Source organism: Oryx dammah, unplaced genomic scaffold, assembly GCF_014754425.2.
Source record: "Oryx dammah isolate SB20612 unplaced genomic scaffold, SCBI_Odam_1.1 HiC_scaffold_4, whole genome shotgun sequence".
Lineage (NCBI taxonomy): Eukaryota > Metazoa > Chordata > Mammalia > Artiodactyla > Bovidae > Oryx > Oryx dammah.
The window spans coordinates 11,389,317-11,412,845 of NW_024070188.1; the positions used below are offsets into that span (position 1 = coordinate 11,389,317).

At 40.4% G+C, this 23,529-nt stretch overlaps 1 protein-coding gene across 2 annotated transcripts in view; it reads left to right on the plus strand.

Annotated features, from left to right (window-relative positions):
* The window catches only part of SOGA3 (SOGA family member 3), a 77,187-nt gene that overhangs the window by 14,102 nt on the left and 39,556 nt on the right, over window positions 1–23,529 (plus strand). The window lies entirely within an intron of this gene.

A 23,529-nucleotide genomic window follows, 5' to 3' on the forward strand; every position in this document is an offset into this window, starting at 1 on the left:
TTGCTTCTCTGACTTCTGTATCTAACCTACCTTAAAAAGGGATTTGAATGGTTCTCAGTCAATTGAGCGAAACTGTTGTTGCTAAAGTTCAGGGCTGCTCACTGAAATAAAGAGTTTAAAAATTTGGTCACAGAAGAATTCTGGGACCATGAAGGAAAACTTAATCCATAGATGTACACTATTAATCTAAGTTCAGTAGCAATCAAGGAAGAGGGAGAAATATTGGAAGAAATTCTCACCTAGCTGTGATCAGATATAAAGGCAACCCCAGGCCTCATGTGAGGCCTCTAGAGCAACCATGAAGAAAATCAATTCTAAACAGACTTTATATATGTTGATGGATGGCAGCCAATGGCCGGATGAGCCTTTGTTACAATTGTCAGTTCTCATCTATGCAATCAATAAATTAGGAATTTAAATTTTGCTGAAAATAAAGTTAAGACATTTTGTCATTAGCTGTGAATTTTAGGGTGATTTATTTAAAAAAAAAAAAAAAACAACGTCATATGTCATGGAGTCTAGAAACTGGCTTTGCCTCATCTCTCATTCCCTATGTGGCTGGTAAGTTGCTTCAGTCATGTGTGATTCTGTGTGACCCCATAGACGGCAGCCCACCAGGCTCCCCTGTCCCTGGGATTCTCCAGGCAAAAACACTGGAGTGGGTTGCCATTTCCTTCTCTAACTCATTCCCTATCATGTTGAACAATAATTTGAAAGGTGTAGGCCTTAGTTTCTTTACTCATAAATGTAGAAATTAAACTGAATACTCTCAAGAAAAGTGTTATTTTCTCCTTGATAAAATTATCCATCTCTGTGTTCGCTGAAAATTCTATTTGTAGTCAGGATGCCATTTCATTTCACTGCTGTTATTTTATTACTGTAATTATTTTTTCATTTATACAATCAACAATATTTACTGACTGGTAATTTAGCACCTGCTATAATGTGGCCCTGGGTCCAGTCCCTGGGTTGAGAAGATCCCCTGGAGGAGGGCACGGCAACCCACTTCAGTAGTCTTGGCTGGAGAATCCCCATAGATGGAGGAGCCTGGCGGGCTACAGTCCATGGGGTCGTAAAGAGTCAGACATGACTGAGCGATTAAGCACAGCACAGTACATAATGTGGCCACATGGATGGCCCTGGAGGAGGAAATGGCAACCCACTCCAGTATTCTTGGCTGGCGAACTCCATGGACAGAGGCTCCCCTGTCTACAGGCTACAGTCCGTGGGGTTGCACAGAGCTGGACACGACTGAGTGACTAACACACTACACTTTCTCGATGCCACAGAGGCTGCCGAGATGCAGACAGCAGAATGTTGCATTAAACTGTGAGTGTGCACTCACGGAGGGCTCTGCTGAAGCGTTTTAACCACAGGGACCTACCATGCTCTCTCTGGTTGTTGCTACTATTCAGCATCTAAGGAGCTGGTTTACTGTGGAAATCAGAACTGAAGACGCGATGTGAGGGGCTAAGAACAAGCGAAGCTTTCTGAATAATCTGTTGTTCAGTCACTCAGTCCTGTCCGACTGTGCGATCCTATGAGCTGCAGCACATCAGGCTTTCCTGTCCTTCGCCAACTCCCAGCGTTGGCTCAAACTCATGTCCATTGAGTCCATGATGCCACCCAACCTTCTCATCCTCTGTCACCCCTTTCTTCTCTGGGGGGCCCTCAGTCTTTCCCAGCATCAGGGTCTTTTCCAATGAGTCGACCCTCCGCATCAGGTGGCCGAAGTACTGGAGCTTCAGCTTCAGCATCAGTCCTTCCAGTGAATATTCAGGGTTGAGTTCCTTTAGGATGGACTGGTTGGATCTCCTTGCTGAGCCCCGCTCAGAGTATCCAGTAGTTTCAGTGCACCAGTGGCCTCAGGAGGCCACTAAGATGCCATGGTAACTAAAGAATTCACCATCTTTTCCAGTTAGTAACAAACCACAGTATGGAATGATAGCACCTAGATAGTCTGAGTTTTTAACTGTAATTCTCTGCAGTGAAATCTGCCCTGGAAGGCTGCCCGGTTCTCACCCTAAGGTGTTTGGCAGGAGTTAATGCATGCTGGTCATTAGCTAAACATCCAAATGTTTGTTTTATGCTATTATTGAAATAATATGAGACTTCTCTGATGCTTTTTGTTCTATTTATTTTTTTATTGAAGGACAATTTCTTTACAGAATTTTGTTGTTTTCTGTCGAACCTCAACATGAATCAGCCATAGGTGTATACATACATCCCCTCCCTTTTGGACCTCCCTCCCCTCTCCCTCCCCATCCCACCCCTCTAGGTTGATACAGAGCCCCTGTTTGAGTTTCCTGAGCCATACAGCAAATTCCCATTGGCTATCCATTTTACATATGGTAATGTAAGTTTCCCTGTTACTCTTTCCATCTCACCCTCTCCTCCCTTCTCTTCCCATGTCTCTAAGTCTGTTCTCTATGTCTTTTTCTCCATTGCTGCCCTGTAAATAAATTCTTCAGTACTATTTTTCTAGATTCCAAGTATGTGCATTAGAATATGATGTTTATCTCTCTCTTTCTGATGTACTTCACTCTGTATAATAGGTTCTAGGTTCATCCACCTCATCAGAACTGACTCAAATGTATTCCTTCTTATGGCTGAGTAATATTCCACTGTGTTCATGTATCACAACTTCTTTATCCACTCGTCTGTCGATGGACGTCTAGGTTGCTTCCATGTTCTACCTGTTGTAAATAGTGCTGCAATGAACAATGGGATACATGTGTCTTTTTCAATTTTGGTCTCCTCAGGGTATATGCCGAGGAGTGGGATTGCTGGATCATATGGTGGTTTTATTCTTAGTTTTTTAAGGAATCTCCATACCATCTTCCATAGTGGTTGTATTAATTTACATTCCCACCAACAGTGCAAGAGCGTTCCCTTTTCTTCACACCCTCTCCAGCATTTATTGTTTGTAGACTTTTTGATGATGACCATTCTGACTGATGTGAGGTGATATCTCACTGTAGTTTTGATTTGCATTTCTCTAATAATGAGTGATGTTGAGCATCTTTTCATGTGTTTGCTAGCCATCTGTATGTCTTCTTTGGAGAAATGGCTGTTTAGGTCTTTTCTCCACTTTTTGATTGGGTTGTTTGTTCTTCTGGCATTGAGTTGTATGACCTGCTTGTATATTTTGGGAGTTAATCCTTTGTAAGTTGTTTCATTTGTGTTTATTTTTTCCTGTTCTGAGGGTTGTCTTTTCATCTTGCTTATAGTTTCCTTTGCTGTGTTCTCTGATGCTTTTTAAAGGTGAAAGTCTTTATGTTTCCAAGTGTGAAATAATTATTTTGAGATGGCTTGGCTTGTGTGTGTATGTGTGTGTTTGTGTGTGACAGACAAAAGTCTCATGTAGATCCAGTCCTCATTTAACAATCTAGTCCATTCCTTACTCAGGGGTGTAGCTGTACCTGACTTCTCCTTGTGGTGCGTTAGGCTTTGGGATCTAAATCACTAACACTGTTCTCTACCACTGCCCTCTACCCGTGGCCACTCTTGGCTGCCTGAGAATGGCTCTGCCTCTAGCAGTGGCATGCAATGCTAGTGGCTGTTCTCTGTCTCAGCCTTTTCCTTGAGCCTAGAATCCCCAAACTTTGATCTGACTTTAATTTAGCAAGTATTTTTAAACATTTACTGAGTGTGTACATATAGTGTATATAAGGGAATAACAGTTAATGTCATCATGAGAGTAGTCCCTGGACTCAAGTTAATTACTTTCTGATGGAAAAGATGGTCTTGTAGAGGTTTTATTTGACAGCAAAGTATTTGCATTCCTGTACTGAATACTTCTGGGCTTCCCAGGTTGATGCTAGTGGTAAAGAACCCGCCTTCCGATGTAGGAGACATGAGAGATGTGGGTTAAACCTTGGTGGGGAAGATTCCCCTGGAAGAGGGCACGGCAACCCACTCCAGCATTCTTGCCTGGAGAATCCCCATGGACAGAGGAGTCTGGCAGGCTACAGTCTGATAGGGTCACAAAGAGTCGGACTTGGCTAAAGCTGCTCAGCATGCACACTGGTGTTTGTTGTCTCAACGGTGAGCACTGTGAAGACAGGGCCCCACCTACTGTGATCACTGTCACACTCCATCCAGCTCAGTGCCTGGCTTGTAGTCAGTTAGACCCTGTGCTTCTGTAATATTGTAACAACTGATATTTCATATTTCACTTGTCTGTAACTTTTTCCTGCACTAGAGTCTCAATTCCCTGAGGGTAAGGACTGAGTCTGTCTTATTCACCATTGTATCCACAATAACCGGAAGTTGTTGACAACATTTGACAAGCAATAAACAATTTTTAATGAGCGGATGAATGGAAATTAGGAAAGCTGTTTCAGGCCCTCTTTTGCAGAGAGGACAGGAAACTGACTCAGAATCAGGGCTCTTTCTATGGTTGCTGAGACTGTACAAACAAGATGAGAAGGAAGTAGATGACTAACTCCAGCACCACCCACTTCCAGTATTAGAGGTCTCTTGAGACTTTCCTGCCTCCTAGAAATTTCCATGCCTTTACCTTGCTTCCTGAAAACCCCAATTATTCCCCAGAAGCAGCAAGTCTTCCCTGAAACAAGATTTCATTGGCTTCTTGGAAGGGGAGATGATATTGACATCCTGGACATCAAATCTGCAGTTGAACTTCCATGTTCTTTGGTGAGAAAGCGTGAACTGCAGGTTTAGAGAAGGAAGGTTTAGGAAGAAGACTGCAGATCCTTTCATTCTCAAAGGCTATCTAAATTTACTTTAAATGGTCAATGTTTGGGACATTCAATTCAGCAGTTAATTTGGCCTGGGAGATGTGGAAAATCACCCCAGGGCTGCAATTGTTCAATAGCCATCAGTGTTGAGTGTTAATTATAAGCCAGTCACTTTTATGTATCATTGTGTTAATAGTTTCATTTTAGAGATGAACACTTAATGCTCAGAAAGTAGGCCAGGTCCACATCAGTCCATCTACCTCCAAACTCATGTCTCCATTGGCCAGCCTGGCCTCAGTGCAGAGTCTCGGGCTGCCGCTTCCATCTTTTTCCTGACCCCACAAATGACCTGTCCTCTATAGGGACCTCAGTACTTCTGGAATCTTCAAGGTCTGCATCTCCAGCACACATTTAGGGAATGCTCTGGGCAAGCATTAAGAGAATACTTTCAAGATGTCTATAAGAAAAATCTCTTTTATCTCACAAAAAAGGGAATCTTTGAAGAAAAAAAAAAACTAAGAACATAAAGCTAGAAAAATGTTTTCAGGTCTGTTGATCTTGCCTGTTCTTTTTACAGGCTTAATACCTGTTTTCTTTCAGATACATTTGTTAATGGCTAACTCTTGTTCAGTCACTAAGTCATGTCTGTTTTGTGACCCCATTGTCTATAGCCCACCAAGCTCTTCTGTCCATGGGATTTCCCAGGCAAGAAGACTGGAGTGGGTTGTGGTTTCCTTCTCCAGGGGATCCTCTGAACCAGGTATCAAACCTGCATCTCCTGAATTGGCAGGCAGATTCTTTACCACTGAGCTACCAGGAAAGCCCGACTCTCAGTTTAATCACTGAGAGTGATTTTCCTTTGATTTATTAAAGGAAATAATTAAAATAAATAATTTTAATTTATTAAAGGAAATAATAAAAAACATTAAAGGAAATAATTTATTAAAGGCAATATAAAGTGATTTTTAAAGGAAAATAAGTATGTTCCCTGTCCAATCTGTTCACAAGGATAACAGGAGATAACATGTGAAAGTGCTTGAAAAACTGTCAGGGTTGATGTAGACATCAGATTTTGTTGTTAATATAATAATAATAATAATAATATCACATAGCTCTAGATTAGCCAATTAAGACAACTCCTAGGAAGAATTAAGTCCATGTAGTTGAAATTTTAGGTCTTTCTAGGACTCCAATTCTTTTATGTAGCCCTTTGAAACTCTTTTGCTTTCTGTTTTCCCATGAATGTCTGCTACTTTCTGAAGCTCCCAATGACATCTAACTTCACTATAAAACCATTCTGTCTGTCCCGAGGCAGGAAGCAGGAGGTATGTCCTTAGTCCTTGCTGCTTTGCCATCCATTAGCTCACATTTGCAAAGGTTTGAGGGGACCCACTTACAATGAGGCTGCCCTGCCTGTCCCTGCAACCATCAACAGGGCTGACAGCGCTCATCTGTCTGGATAAATGTTTCTCTCCTACCTCTGCTGCTCAATGAATATTATTCTTAAAGAGAAACATCTTAGCAGAGAGAAGAGGCTCTTGTATTCAAGCACAAGATACTTTTGATCATTTTGTAGCTTTTATTGACTCCACAGCTAAAGTCTATGCTCTCTGAATTCAAGAATCATATTTCATTTAACTCACACAGACTGTTAAACATGCAAAAGCTATCAATAAATGCACAGGCAAGGGAAGACGTGTTTAAGAAGATATTGACTGCTGTCAGAGGAGCCCAGCTTTAGCTCCTAAAATTAGAATTTACTCGGTTCCTTTGTTTTCCAGTACTTGTGTTACATTTGAGTAAACATAACATGCAGTTTCACTGTATATTAGGAAATGTTTTCCAAACTGAAAATTCAGTCATATCTTGAATATTTTATACTTGATTGCATTTTAATGGAAATGCAGCCACTTATTTGATGTCTGTTCTAATTCCATTTTTACACTTCAGGGTCAGTTAAACTGATCTTTATCCAGATGGTAAACGACATTTGAAGATGTCATTTAGCTACTCTCCAGACATTTTCCATTTTATACTTAAATATTTCACTTAATAAGGCCATTTATATTCAGCATGATTCAACTCAGAAGTGCTTAAAATTAAAAATTCAAGTGTTCTATATTTGTTGTCTGGCTAGCTCAGTTATTTCTAATTTGTCTAGCCAGTTAATCATAGTGGTAAATAAAATTAGCTACATTATTTTTCTTTCCTTCACAAAGTAAGCATTCTTCAGTTGGCCAAGAGCCTTGACTAATAGTAGAAATAATTAGACAGCCCAACTGATTATTGCCTTCAAGTGCATAATGAGTGTCTAATATGTTGGTATGTGATTATATCCATTGCCTCTTTACACACGGAAGAAAGCATTTTCATAGAACTTCATGAAATGTTAGCCGTCTGCTTGTATTTAGGAGAATCTGTTATATGGAAAGCATTGTCCTTCAAGGGTAAAATGCAATGATTGAATTCATTTACTTAGAGATACGGCTAAATTAGAATAATTATGTTCTATAATGATTCCGAAGATAACTTTTAAAAAATATACTTTAAAGATATTTTTAAAGACATTTTAAATTCTGCTAGTTTTTTTTCCTTTTATATCTGAATATTTTTATATCTGAATATACATTTTCTTTTTAATACATGTATAAGTTTCAGTTTTCATTATTACCAAAACCAAGAATGGAACACAGAATTAAGAATTCTTTTACTTAGTACAGTCCCTTGGATTATTTTCTGTGCTGTGCTTAGTCACTCAGTCATGTCCAACTCTTTGTGACCCCATGGACTATAGCCTGCCAGGCTCCTCTGTCCATGGGGATTCTCTAGGCAAGAATACTGGAGTGGGTTGCCATGCCCTCCTCCAGGGTGACTTACCAACCCAGGAATTGAACCAAGGTCTCTCCCATTGCAGGAGAATTCTTTACCATCTGAACCACCTACTGTCTCTATTTGTTAATTTAAAATGGGATTATAGAATGAGATTACTATTAAAGTATTCATTGTTGCAGTATCAAGTTTCAGTTTAAAGAATGTCTGTGCTTCCTGTGTAATTATATAGTCACAGAAACAATTCTGTGTATTCAATCTCAGTACTCATTGTCAATGATTTTAAACCACAACTTCTACGTTTCTGAGACCTCAACTGTGTATCATCTTAAGTTGATTAGATAATGATCTTGACTTTTTTTTCAAGGAAAGTTTGTAGATGTTTTATTTTCTGAGACTTTGCACTTCTGAAAATAGCATTTGCTTGACTTCACATAGGAATGGCAGAATGAAATTTTTAAGTCAAAATTTTTTTCCATGTTATGTGTGAATTTTTTTCACATTCATATTACATATTTTGTTCCATTAGCTTCTGTCATTTGTCTTGCAGTGGAGAAGTGTGAGATTGATCTTGATTTTGATTCCTCTGTATATCAAATTACTTTCTCTCTGCATGTTTCTGGGTATTTTTTCTTTACCCTTTGTATCAATCAGTGTGCTTCAGTAGGAAATAAAATTTGCCCTAGATGGCGCAAATGAATAGGATTACTCACAGTGGTGTGGGTAGGACTGAGGGAACATACTCTTAATTTGGGGCTTCCCCGATGGTTCAGCAGGTAAAGAATCCACCTGCAACGTAGGAGATGCAAGAGACATGGGTGGGGAAGATCCCCTGGAGGAGGAAATGGCAACCCAGTCCAGTATTCTCACCTGGAGAATCCAATGGACAGAGAAGCCTGGCACGCTACAGTCCTTGGAGTTGCAAAGAGTCCAGCACAGCTGAGTGACTGAGCATGCACACATTCTTAATTTAAGCTGGCTAGGCATTCAGAGAAGACTACAACACTTGGAAACCATCAACACCTCTAGAGATAGGCTCCTCAATGGGGGAGGGTTCCAATTTAACACCATCCTCACCAACGTTTATTTTCTATCTTTTTTATTATAGCTATTTTATTAAACATTGAACGTGAGATTTAGGTGTCTAAATTCATCTTTTTGCACATGGAGTTCCAACTGCACCAGCCCTGTTCATGGGAAAAACTCTCCTCTACCTGTTGACATGTCTTCATCCCATACACTTTCATCTCTTTTTCTAATTTTTGTTTCTTTTTAAAAAAGTGTTATCACTGAATATCAAATTTTTTTTGTATATGCCATCATGGCTCAAGACACTGTGTAACTTTTCCGTAGTCCTTCTCACTGCCAGTACTCAGATCCAAAGCTGTGGTGAACTTGATATGCACAACTCCAACCCAATTTCTGGCAGCTAGTAGACGTTTCATTATTATACAGAGTGGCCAGTATCAGAGTAAAGTAAGTAAGTGTGTCAGTTGCTCGGTCATGCCTGACTCTTTGCACCCCATGGACTGCAGTCCACCACCCTCCTCTGTCCATGCAGTTCTCCAGGAAGGAATACTGGAGTGGGTAGATATCCCCTTCTTGAGAGGATCTTCCCTGGTGGCTCAGTGGTAAGGAATCCGCCTACAGTGCAGGAGCTGCAGTAGCTGTGGGTTCGATTCTTGGGTCGGAAAGATCCTCTGGAGGAGGGCATGGCAACCCACCCGAGTATTCTTGCCTGGAGAATCCCATGGACAGAGGAGCCTGCTCGGTTACAGTCTATAGGATCTCAAAGAGCTGGACACAACTGAAGTGACTTAGCATGCGCAGTAGATATTCGTCTTTTTGGCCTATTCCAAAAGAATATAAGAAATATAAATATTTTCACATTATTTCAACTGCATCTCTAGTAAATATCTATTATACTCGAATAAAAGAATATGTAGGCAGCACCCTCTTGTAGCTATCAAGGAAAATACAGGTAAGGAAAGAATAAAAAATTGTTAATATCCTAGAGTAATAAACCCAAATTAATAATGAAACAATATGAATAAATGTGATCTTACCATTTGATTTTTTAAATTTCTACAAATACAAAAAAAAAAAGAGAGAAATATATTCATAGCTATTTACACAAAGAAAAGTTTAGGGAGTTAAGCTGACCGTAAACTAGACGTGAAATCATGTCCTATGATGAAGAACTGGGCAGTACATGGAGCTTCCCTGGTGGTCCAGGCAGTAAAGAATCTGCCTGCAGTGCAGGAGGTCTGGGTTTGATCCCTGGGTCGGGAAGATCCCCTGGAGAAGGGAATGGCAACCCACTCTGGTATTCTTGCCTGGAGAATCGCATGGCAGGCTGCAATCCATAGGGTCACAAAGAGTCAGACATGACTGAGCAACTAACACACTTCGGGCAGTATATGATAGCCTCCCAGGTGCGCTAGTGGTAGAGAACCCACCTGCCAATGCAGGCGATGAGAGACACATGGTTCGATCCCAGGTCAGGAAAATTCCCGGAAGAGGGCAAGGCAACCCACTCCAGTATTCTTGCCTGGAGAATCCCATGGACCCAGGAGCCTGACAGGCTACAGTTCATAGGGTTTCCAAGAGTCAGACATGACTGAACTGACTTAACATGCGTGCATGAGCAGTATATTCAGCCTAGAGAAGAAAATACTTGAGATGTGATCACTTTCTTCTAAGTGAAAGGATATAGTATAGAAGATAAAGTGGATTTATTTTTTGAATTGCTTTAAGTGATTTCTACTTTAAATAGATTTGAGATAAAAATAAAGGTATTTTATCCATTAGAGTCCTTTGTGAAGGGATTGTATTGCCTTCTATAGAAGCAAACGACTAGAAAAGTACAGGCAGGGTCTAGGCTGAGTTTCTTGGGCTCCTTCCACATATGTGACCTTAGCATTCCAGGGCAGACTTTGAACTTTTCTCTGTTACTAGGGGTCAAACAGGTTATATGAATGAGTGAAGTTGTCTGTGGTAAGAGTGATGGGACTAATTGGATATTGTGTGTATGTCTCAATATTTGGTTCCAGCCCATGGTTGCCCCTCCATAATCAAGGCCCAACTTTACCAGGTCTTCTAATTTTTCAACTGAAACTGGAAATCTTCATTTTTAAAATGGAAACTGTCCACAATTTAAAATTTATCAACTAATTCCAAAATTTTTAAAGCACAATTGTGGGCTATCACTTTTTTAATCTCAACCAGGAATTACCCTAGAACCTTGCTTCTGCTCCCCTGAAGTGCATTTCAGGAGTTACTGAATACTCTGACCTTTGAAGTGCTTCCCAGGTGGCTCTGACAGTAAAGAATTTTCCTGCAATGCAGGAGACCTGGGTTCTATCCCTGGGACAGTAAGATCCTCTGGAGGAGGGAATGGCAACCCATTTCAGTATTCTTGCCTGGAGAATTCCACGGACAGAGGAGCCTGGCTGGCTATAGTCCATGGGGTTGCAAAGAGTGGGACATGACTGAGTGACTAACCACAACACACACACTGACCTTTGAAATGTTATCACGAAATATCTAAATGTGTGATTGTGTAAAGAACAATTTTAAAGCACCTGTGCAATACCACCCTTAGCATCCTGTCATCTTAATGGTACTTCAAGCATGTTTCTTACAAGACTCTAAAGTTGATACAAAATGATGTTAAACTCAAACTACATGAAGTAGAAGCTGGTGGATACACAATATAAAAACTGGAAAAATTGTTATTTTAATTTACAAATGCTGGCTGCAATTTTTTTCTTTGCCCTATTAGAGAGAAAAGCCATAGGAAACTGCCTTCACTGCCCAGCTATAATTTGCTAAATGAATTTTAATTGCTAAATGCAGCAGTGCTTAGAACTCAATTCATTAATGAGAGCAGTTTAGAAGGGAATATAAATCTCTGCATTTGATGATGACTTTCATAGCTTAGTAATCATACATTTACAGTGGATCAAGTACCTAAGATATAAAATAATTTTTTAATGATTATTATTTCAAAAGTCATTAACCCGGCTCTCCGGTTTGGAAAAAAGTCTCAAATGAGAAAGCTTCCAGTCCTGTATCTGTTTGATTGTGTGGGACTTTCTTAGACCTTTTTAAGGTCTACCTGTCCAAGTGTAATATGGGATATGTGTATCAGAGAATAATAATCAACACTATTATCATGTTGACTTTGCTTTTTTAATGCAAGGTGATCTTGCTTTGGGATCAGTTTATTGCTGTATTAATAACTTGGAAGACCCTCTAAGAACCTATACCCTGCATCAAAAGAGGATTTCTTCAATGATGTATGAGATTTTAGTACCAGAAAATCTCTCACCAGTAGCCTTGAGCCCTTTGAATGTCCTCAAGTAGCTTAGAGAATATAGACACTAATTCCCCCTAAGGATCTGGGAGATAGTTTGATCATATGATAGAAAGCACAATACAATGGAAAGCAGGCAATTACTGAGTCCAAACTTAACTTTTTAAAGGGATGTTTTTCACAGAGGTTTTATAAGCCCCCACTATTACAGTATTATCTCCAGTTTCCTCCCAATTTCGTTTCCTCTAGTTCTGTAGTAAGCACATCCCATTAATAAGAGAAATATTCGTTTTTCTTTTTTTTCCCTTTTGATAGTCCATGTTCCTTCAGATCTTCTGAATTTTCTGGAATTGAGTTCAGTATTTTGCTTTTCAAGTTTCTGCCTTACCTAAATTTCACTGTGCTAATTATGGAAAGTGGGTTCCAATCTAACAACATTTAAGCACTAATAACAAGCAATATGCTAGGAAGGGAGTAGAAGAGATCTAAAGTGATGATGACTGGCAACAAAGAATGACTTTTATAAAAGGAAAGACGCTATGCAAATCTAGAGCCATTCAAAGCCATGTGGCCCTGAAGAGATAACCCCGATTCCCATTTAGGCAAAGGTTCAAATGTTTTCCCTTTCATTGGTGGTCCAGTTTGATAGCATGTTCTACAAAGCTCATGCATTGATGTTCCTTGGCAATAAAGAATTTTTACTTCTCTACGGCCAATCTGACCTCTGCTGTAAATATCTACAGGAGCACAAAGGGAGAAGGATGAAGGAACCAAGGAAAAGAAAATTCACTGGATTATTTTATTAAAAAAAAACAAACAATAGATAACGAATAGATAGCTATTGAGAACCTACTGCACAGCACAGGGATCTCTGCTCTGTGCTCTGTGGTGACCTCAACAGGAAGGAAATCTCAAAAAGAGGGAATACATGTATGCAAGTATGGATTATGCATAACTGATTCACTTTTCTGTACCACAAAAACTAACACAACATTGTAAAGCAACTATACTCCAATAAAATTTTTAAAAATTAAAAGAAAGCCTTAAAATAGCAAAGAATATGCATGATCCCATGATCCTAGCTATTTGAATTTGGCTTTGGTTTGAAGTAGTTAGAGCAGAAAGCTAACATTTCCAGCTTTTAAAAGGGTTTATTTAGGCATTCACTGGAGGTAAGGAAAAAATAAGTTTGGAAGCCTAATAACTCAGAAGATAGGAATGGGGCCTAGACTTATGGGACAGAAGAAAATAAGTAACCTTCCGACAGAAGAGGGTAGATTCATTCTTGCAGATGCGGAGCTCTGCCTCTGTGACACACACTTCCGTATCCAGATACACCTCTCCACTGTGACACGTACCTCTGATAATATTCAGATCACCATGTTCATCAAGAATGAAAAGTTCCATATTTTATTTATTGTTTTTTTTTCTGGGAACAAATCTCAGATTTAAATTGTTGATTAGCTTTCTTTCCCAAACCTTCCAAAGTTTTTTCTCAGAATATATCAATTTCTTTTTCTCTCTTCTCTATTCTATTCTTTCCTAAATTATGGCCTTTGAAAATAGCAAGCAGTAGAAGTTTGGGAAATCTAATCCTTAAAATTTGGAGAAGGAAATGGCAACCCACTCCAGTGTTCTTGCCTAGAGAATCCCAGGGACGGGGGAGCCTGGTGGGCTGCTGTCTACGGAGTTGCACAGAGTCTGACATAACTGAAGCGACTTAGCAGCAGCAGCTGCAGTCCTTAAAATACAATTGAGAATTTTCTCAGTACAGCTTTCCTTGAATTTTTTTATGTTTCAACTCTGTATATTGACTTAATTAGGACATCTTGCAAGATTTCTTTTCTTGCCTTGCCTAAGAAGACGATAGAAACAAAAGGACAAATAAAAGTGACAGATATAAATTAGAAACCTGAATCCAGGGAAGCACTGTAAAGATATATACATCATTTCTTTAAAAAGAAGAATAAAAACTAAGTTCAAATAGAAGTATTTCAAAAATATGCTGAGCCAGACCCTGTGTTAAGCTTGACTGTTAGGATGAACTTTATTAGCATTTAACTTGTATCACACCTTTGGTGCTAATTAAACACCTTCTTTTATGAAAAGAAGCATCTTAAGAGAAGTATCTGCATTTTCAAACTGGAAGGTGAGCTTTTATGATAATTTATCTAAAACTCAGTTTTATTAAAAAATATTTTATGAAATCAAAATACTGACACAAGTAGGGGGAAAGTAAGCACAAAGAAAGTATATTGAGTTTTATTTTTTCCTATGTTTTTTGACCTTCCCTTCAACTTTTTTTCTGGCTGCTTACATGTCTTTTGCTTTTCTGGGGTTTGAATAAAGGATTTGTTTTTTTTAAACTTAACTGAATCATTTTTCAATTTCAATGGTGAAAAACATTTGGTAAATGAAATAGCTTTTTATATGCAACAAATTATCACAAAACTTAGTGGCATTAAACAACCATCATTTATTTGCCCAATTATTTTTGCTCACTGTATAGATTATTCTGGTCTCAGTTGGGTCTCCGAACATATTTGTGGTCAGCTGCCAGTCAGTTGTGGGGTTCTGCTTCTGGGAGTTGGCTGGATATTGACTAGGACCATGGAAAATAACTGGGCCATGTGACTCTTTCCATCTAGCACATTATCCCAGACTGTCATGAGACAGCGTGAAACCAACAGAAAATGAGCAGAAATGAGCAAGATCTCTTGAGGGTAGAGTCAGAATTAGCTTGTCATCTTTTCTACCACATTTTATTCCTACCATATTTTATTGGTCAAAGCAGGTCACAAGGCCAACCTGGTTTGAACAGGTATAGAAAGACTCTGCCTCTTAAAGGGGACACATTGCAAATGGGCTGTCTACTGGGAAGGGAAAAATAGTCAGCTTTGTAAACGTTTTTACTGTGGAAAGCTTTCATCACTAATAAAGTCTTAGATCTGATGTATAAGAGACACTGGTTGGAGCCCAAAGGTAGGTTCCTTTATGCCCATCATATCCAGGTTATGTTTTGTAAAACCCTGGTGAATTATATTACATGGAAACCAACTTAGTTCACATCAGAATTACCACATTGCTGTTTCCCCAAGGCTAGGGCAAGTGAAAGAGTCAGGAGAGTCATTAACTTGGTTCCTTGCATGACTGAGGGCAAAGGTCACTTAAGAAAGCAATTTGGGGACTTCCCTGGTCGTCCAGGGGTTAAGACTCCATCCTTCCACTGCAGGGGCGTGCAGATTGGATCCCTGGTCTGGAACAAAGATCCTGCAGGGCATGCCACATGGCCAAAAAAAAAAAAGAATGGAGTTTGGAGAAGGGTGTCAAGACTCTGGGGACTTCCAGGGCCAGGGATAGAAGAGAAACTGTTGAAAAGGTGCTGATAAGTAGAAGCCATAAGGGCAGATAGGCCATTAAAGAGTGTTGGGACCAAACAAGCTTTACAAAATGATTTCAAGACCTAGAATCTTAATGTATCACTCTGGAAAAGTGAATTGGTAAAAAAAAATTTTTTTAGAAGTATTAGAACAAAGGTGTATCTAATATGTCCCATTTTAAATACTTTTCAGCTCATACATATTTTTGCTCTTCAGTCTTTTGTTGAAGAAGTAGAGACATTTTGCTTTTCTAAGCTTTGCTGTTTTTCTTTTTTTATTATTTATTTTTTGGCTGTGCTGGGTCTTGGGTGCTGCTTGGGTTTTCCTCTAGCTGCAGTGTGTGGCTTCTCCTGTTGTGGAGCACAGGCCCTAGGGCTTCAGTATTTGGCACATGTGGGCTCAATAGTTGAGATTGCTGGGCTCTCGTGCACAGGCTCAATAGTTGTGGCACACAGGTTTAGTTGCTCCGCACATATGGGATCTTCCTGGACCAGGTAAACCCATGTCTCCTAGACTGACAGCTTCTTTATCACTGAGTGACCAGGGAAGCCCTGCCAAGCTTTAAATGGCATTTTTAAAGTGAACTTTCATTTATTATTTTGCTTTAACCTACCAACTTCTTGGTGGTGTGCGTGCATGCTCAGTGTCTAAGTTGTGTCTGACTCTTTGCGACTCCGTGGACTGTAGCCCACCAGGCTCCTCTGTCCATGAGATTTCCCAGGTAAGAGTGCTGGAGTGGGTAGCCATTCCCTTCTCCAGGGGATCTTCCTGACCCAGGGACTGAACCCAAGTCTCCTCCGTTACAAGTGGCTTCTTTACCGCTGAGCCACCAGGGAAGCCCCAGAAAGCTTAGGACCCTGCCTCATTTGTTTAGGGGAGCGAGGGGAGGATGTGGTCTTAGGCAAGATCTCTGGGTAGTCTCACCTGCCTCTCCTCTGCCAGGTGTCAAGGATGCACTGCAAGGGAGGCAGGAGGACTTCTCGTGACCTGAGCCACACCTGTTTCCCTCCAAACGGTGTTGCTGTGAAAAATACCACAGGCTGGTTGACTTGGTTAGCTTATAAAAAGCAGAAATTTATTTCTCACAGTCTGGGATGCTGGAAGTCCAAGATCAGGGTGGCAGCGCGGCCGGGTGAGAACCCTCTTCCCGGTCACAAACCAGGATACTCACATGACTGAAGAGGCTAGAGAGCTCTGTGGGGTCTCTTTTTCTGTCTGCATTTGTCTTTGTGCATGCTCAGTCACGTCCAGCCCTTTTGAGACCCCATGGACTGCAGCCCACCAGGCTCTTCTGTCCATGGAATTCTCCAGGCAAGAACACTGGAGTTGGTTGCCATTTTCTTCTCCAGGGGATCTTCCCAACCCAGGGATCGAACCCAGGTCTCTTGCATCTCCTGCTTTGGCAGGCGGATTCTTTACCACTGAACTACCTGGGAAGCCCGAAGTCTTTTTCATAAGGGCACTCTTGAAGGCTCCACCTTCATGATCTGGGCACCTCCCAAAGGCCCCACCTCCTGTCACCGCCATCTTAGGCTTTAGGATTTCAAGATAGGAATTTTGAGGAGACACAAACATTCAGACTGTAGAAGAGACAGACTTCCTGCCGCTTTCAGTTTTCCTTAGATTTTAGTCAGAAATCCTCGTGCCTCACTTCCGATGTTGCCCTGAAGTCACAAGCATTTACGAGATGACTGTGAGAACGATTGGGTGTATATGTCACTTTTGCCGACTCCTACGTTGAAAATAAATAGGAAAATACATTGCTCCTGTGTAATCTCTATAGACCAGTGCCCCAAACCCCTGGCAGCTGGAGCCGTGGTGTAATAGCATGCAGAAGGATATGCCCAGAAATAATATAACTCTGTATTTTAATTCTTTTGGAGTAGCAGTGGGATGTAATGTATTTGTTCAGAGCGAGAGTTGTGAGCTGGATAACGTACATCCTGGCTGTAACACAAGCTGAGAGATTTATCTCTTGTTTGCTTCAGATGATGGTGGCAAATTCCTAAGATGGGTAAGATTAAATGAGTGGGAACATATCAAGTATTTGGAGAAGAATGTGGCACACATTTAGTGCTCCATAAATCCTGTATTGGGTTTCCCTGGTGGCTCAGATGGTAAAGAATCTGCCTGCAGTGCAAAAGACCTGGGTTTAATCCCTGAAATGGGAAGATCCCCTGGAGAAGGGAATGACAACCCACTCTGGTATTCCTGCCGGGAAAAGTCCATGGACAGAGGAGCCTGGGCAGCCCTCCCGAAGGTGGGCGGCAGTCCATAGGGTCGCAAAGAGTAGGACACCACTGAGTAACTAACACACACACGAATACTATATAATACACTTAAGGTTTCCTTCTTAATTTAATTGCTATGCAAACGGACCTCTCTTTAATTTAATTTAAAAACACGAAATTTTTATACATGTAATATGTATAAAAATACGTATATGTATAAAAATACATATAACATGTATAAAAATACATGTTTATACATATAACATGTATAAAAATAGAATTTTAGACAAGTTCTTCTCTGTTGTTTAATATCCTAAAAACACAAAGATGCCACATATTAAGAAATGACCCAAATTTTAATTGCTGAAGGAAGTCAGTCTCAAAACAGTTTAGAACACAGGTCCAAATTATATAATTGCAATGCAAACAATTTTTGGTAAAACTCTCTAATTCTTGGCCTTGACATGGATAAAAAGAATTTCAGTCTTTTGGATAGCTGAGGATGGGAATGCAAAGAATTATGATGTGGAGAAGACATGATTTCAGTACATTTCTCTAGAGAGTCACCTGAAGTGCCTACTTTGAGAACCAATATGAGATTTAGCTCTAGCTTCCCAAACTGGTCCCCTTATAGAGGTTCCTAGATTTAGTACATGAAGATGGGAAAGGATGATGGGGGGTGGAGGGAGGTGACAAAATGTTATCCTCATAGGAAAGAGACTGTTTAGACTTGACTTATTTTTCCAGCTTTCTGTACCCAAGTGAATCTCTTGTCTTTGTTTCACTGGACTCAGGAAGTTAATAAAAAACTTACTGGAATATGAAAAGATGGTCAAATATTTATTGAAAATTTAAATGTGCTACTTAAAGTTATCTGTGGCCCTAGACGTGCCTTAAAGGCAATATATTTTTATTCAGGGGGAAACCTTTACTCAGAATTCTATTTGAGTTTGACATCCCACTTGAGTGATATTTAAATAAAAGTAAAATAGAAAATGCCTCTTAGGAAAAGATGGGCTAGTTTCAGCATTTCTCCTGTATTAATTCAGAAGGCTCATTTTAACATTGACCACAGGATAAAGTGTGAATTTCTTACTTCCACATGCTGACCTCAATCCCTGAAGCATTATACTTCAACTCTCCAGTGTCTCTACCTCCATCACTTCCTTTCAGAAGTCAGCAAATCTATAAAGCACATTTGTTTCTCCACATCTTTGCCCTTGTTGCTTACTTGGTTTTATTTCTGTTGAAATGTCATGTATCCTTCAAATATCAGCCCTCTTGGGTGATTTTCTCTGATTTCCCCAGATCTGGAGTCATATTGAATTCCCTGGAGGTCCAGTGGGCAAGGCTTTGTGCTTTTACTCCCAAGGGCCTAGGTTCAATCCCTGGCTGGAAACTAAGATCCTACAAGCTGAGCTATGCTTAGCTGCTCAGTTGTGTCTGACTTTTTGCGACCCCATGGACTGTAGCCTGCCAGGCTCCTCTGTCCATTGGATTCTCCAGGCAAGAATACTGGAGTGGGTTGCCATGCCTTCCTCCAGGGGATCGTCCCAACCCAGGGATCAAACCCGGGTCATTGCAGGTGGATTCTTTACCATCTGAGCCACCAGGGGAGCTGTACAAGCTGAGGGACACAGCCAAAAACAGGAGAAAAAAAAAAAAAAGAGAGAGAGAGAGAATCATAGCTGTTTTTTCCCTCTCTCCATCTTTTATTTGTTCTTCATTAATAAATGGAGTTAATTCTGTCTACCGATTTAGTTAATCACCTGCATTCTTTTGGCCATCATAAATAGTTAGTCCTTTGGTGGGAGAGTGAAATATTTCCCAGTCCTATTTGTATAACCATGTAGTACCATATGAGGACTTCCCTGGTGGCTCGGACGGTACAGTGTCTGACTACAATGCGGGAGACCCGGGTTCAGTCCCTGGGTGGGGAAGATCCCCTGTATGTCCCGTGCCTGCATGCACAGTCGCTTAGTTGTGTCCAGCTCTTTTCGACCCCATGGACTATAGCCTGCCAGGCTCCTCTATCCATGGCATTTTCCAGGCAAGAATACTGGAATGGGTTGCCATTTCCTTCTCCAGTATATGAGGCTAGAAGTCAACAAATATTATATCTATGTAGTGAATGAAAAACAAAGACCGCCCCACTCCCCCCACCAAAAGTTCTCAGAACTAGAGCATGCTTTCCCTCATTTCCCTTGCATGTCATCCCTTTACTTCATGGTCATTTGGACTGCTTCCTTTGTGTCTTTGTATTTCTTCTATGACAGTCTGATTGTGGACACTCCTTTAAAAGACTAATAACTTGATTTAACAATTAAATTCAGTTAACCTAATAATGTCATTTAATCAATGAATTATTCTAATTTACTAATGAAATGTAATAAATTTATGATTAGACCTCTTAATTGTCCTAATTGACCTCAAGACAATAGTTTGACCTTCCTGAAATAAAATCGAAGCTTTATTCAATGTCCTTCAAGATCTGATAGTAAATCCCATGTCACCCTCTTCTCACACTTTGTTACAGCCATCCCAAATATCTTTGTCCCAGCAATGGTCTTTCTACATGGAATGCTTTGTTCTTTCCTCTCCCCTCCATCGTCGGCTGTGTTGCTGCTGTTGCTGCTAAGTCGCTTCAGTCGTGTCCGACTCTGTGCGACCCCATAGAGGGCAGCCCACTAGGCTCCCCCATCCCTGGGATTCTCCAGGCAAGAACACTGGAATGGGTTGCCATTTCCTTCTCCAATCCATGAAAGTGAAAAGTGAAAGTGAAGTCTCTTAGTCGTGTCTGACTCTTCGCAACCCCATGGACTGCAGCCCACCAGGCTCCTCCATCCGTGGGATTTTCCAGGCAAGAGTGCTAGAGTGGGGTGCCATGCTGTATTACTCCTCATCTACCAGAGTCAAGATAAGATTCTACTTCCTTCTGGAAATCATCTCTAGCTCCCCATTCCATCTCCAGCCCTAGGCTGGATTAAGCCTTTCTTCTTTGTGATCTAGTAAATAATAATAAAGATCAGAATCAAGCTTGCTGGAATCAAGATTTCTGGGAGAAACATCAACAACCTCGGAAAATGCAGAGCATACCACTCTTATGGTAGAAAGTGAAAAGGAACTAAAGAGCCTCTTGATGAGAGTGAAAGAGGAGAGTGAAAAAGCTGTCTTAAAACTCAACAGTCAGAAAACTAAGATCATGGCATCTGGTCCCATCACTTCGTGATGAACAGAAGGGGAAAAAGTAGAAGCAGGGACAGATTTTATTTTCTTGGGCTCCAAAATCACCATGGATGGTGATCACAGCCATGAAATTAAAAGATGCTTGCTCCTTAGAAGGAAAGCTATGATAAAACCAGACAGCATATTAAAAAAGCAAAGACATCACTTTGCCGACAAAGGTCCATATAGTCAAACCTCTGGTTTTTCTAGTAGTCATGTATGGAGGTGAGAGTTAGACCATAAAAAAGGCTGAGCACCAAAGAATTGATGCTTTTGAATTATAGTACTGGAGAAGACTCTTCAGAGTCCCCTGGGCTGCAAGGAGGTCAAACCAGTCAAAATCAAAGGAAATCATCCCTGAATACTCACTGGAAGGACTGATGCTGAAGCTGAAGCTCCAGTACCTTGGCCACCTGATGCAAAGAGCTGACTCATTGGAAAAGGCCCTGAAGCTAGGAAAGACTGAAGAAAAAGGAGAAGGGGGCAACAGATGATGAGATGGTTAGATAGCATCACCAACTCAATGGACATGAGTTTGAGCAAACTCCAGGAGTTAGTGAAGGACAGGGAAGCCTGGGGTGCGGAGTCACAAAGAGTTGGACACGACTTGGTGATTGAACAACAACAGGAACAAAAGATCAGAAAAACTTGGGTCAAGGCCTGATTTTGCTACTTACCAAGCAGTGACTTTAGACTAGTGCTTCTCAAACTTTATCATGCATCAGCATCATCCGGAGAGCTGGCTAAACCATGGCTCACTGGTCCCCATCTCTTGACTTTCTGATTCAGTAGCTCTGGGATGGGTCCTGAGAATTTTACACATATAACAAGTTTCCAAGTGACACTGATGATGTTACTGTGGGGACCATACTTGGAGAACCACTGCTTTAAATAATCTAGTTAACCTCTCTCAGCTTTATTTTTACCATCTATGTTCGTGCTAAGATGCTTCAGTCATGCAGTGACTCTGGGTTGCACGACTCTGCAATCCTGTGAACCATAGCCTCCCAGGCTCCCCTGTCCAGGGATTCTCCAGGCAAGAATACTGGAGTGGGTTGCTCTCCAGGGGATCTTCTCAACCCAGGGACTGAACCCATATCTCATAGTTTCATGCATTGGCAGGCAAGTTCTTTACCACTAGTGCCATCTGGGAAGCCCCTTTTCATTTACAACTTAAAAAATTGTGTTTGATATGACTAGTGCTCAATGCCAGTTAATATTGCTTCTGCATTATCATTGCTTTACCACACTACTAAATTGCAGACTGAACAGACCATTTGTCAAGTAAATCAGGAAAATCATAATGAGCAGAGACTGTGTTAGTGTTATTATTGTACGTTAAAAAGTACATTAGTAAGCACTAGATAAACATAAAATGGAATAAATTCAAACTAAGAGCATTCCATAAATATTTAATAAAATGAACTTAGGCACATCTTCATAGATAGCCCCTATACAGATGGTTCCATGAGTCCTGAGTGATGGCTCACTGTATTCCTGGTTTTCTTGAGACAGTTTTTGCTGCTTCATTCCTAAATCACTTTTGGTTATGGTGAATCAGTCCCCACAGCTTCTAAGAAAATTATACAAGCAACATGGAGAATTTCTGTAAAAGAGAAATAAGTAACCACGTAGACTATTCATTTGGCTCTGTAGTTACCGTTTTATACTGAATGAAAGCAGTTGCAGCCTGAACATATGCCTGTGTTTAACTGGAAATGGGTTAGAAATTAGCATGTGAGGAATTTAACTTGCAGTTCTTGGCAAATTCATGAAGCCTGTTCTTTTGAGAAACCGAGCCTGCCTTTACTGTCAGCCTGTACCGCCATCCTCCTCTTTGACCTCAGAATCTCATATTTCTCATTCACTCATTAGCTCAGCAAATATTTTGTTTCAACATCTGCTATGTGGCAACCATTATTCTCATGGTGGAGATGCCACACTGAGACAAAGTCCCTTCTTTACAGAACCTAAAGCATGGCATCTGCCAACTTGTACTAAATTGTGTTTGTATCTCTGTTTTCCTCGCCAGGTTGTGAACTTACTGATGGTGGGTACATTATATGTTTGATCCTTGTGTGTCCAGCTCAATATTTGGTACATGATAGATTTTCATACATAGGGATTATTACTCATACAGAACGACTTTATTTTACTGGTGGTGAGAAGTGGAACCGAGCACCAGAGATCAAACACTGCCAGTCTCAGAGGATTTGCCACTCGATGTGTGTTTTTTTTTGACCTGCAAAGTGTTGTTTGTTAGAATTTCAGTTAAGTAAAACATGGAAGACTATATAACTATCTAAATCTCCAGCTTCTTTTGAAAAAGCCTACCTTTCTAATTCCTTCTCATCATCCTGCTCCTTTAGAAAGAGCATGACGCCTCCATTTCAGTGTAACCCCTACCACTCCCAACTGTATTACACATGTGTAAGTGTGGATATGAACATGGGTATCGTGTTTGTTTACATGAGCGAGTGATTAGGAAAGAGTGAGATTCTTCAAATTCTACATAAATCCACTGAGTTGGTCTTGATAATCTTATAACAACCTTAAGTCCAACCAGAAATAATACTTTCTTCTTTTTTTTTCCTTCAATGATGTAGAATGAAAACAAGGATTTGCTTTCATTTACAATATAAGTATATTAAGTTATTGATCTAAATTTTCTCCAAGTTGCTTTCTTGCATTTTTACAGTAGGTTTCCTATATTTCTCAGATCAACATGATAATTGCCAGCTATTCTCCTATTGTGATATAGACACCCATCCAAAGTAAAATATATATGGCTTGGGTTTTTTCCCTCTCTTATGATTATTGAACTTTTTATTTGGCTTGGTTTT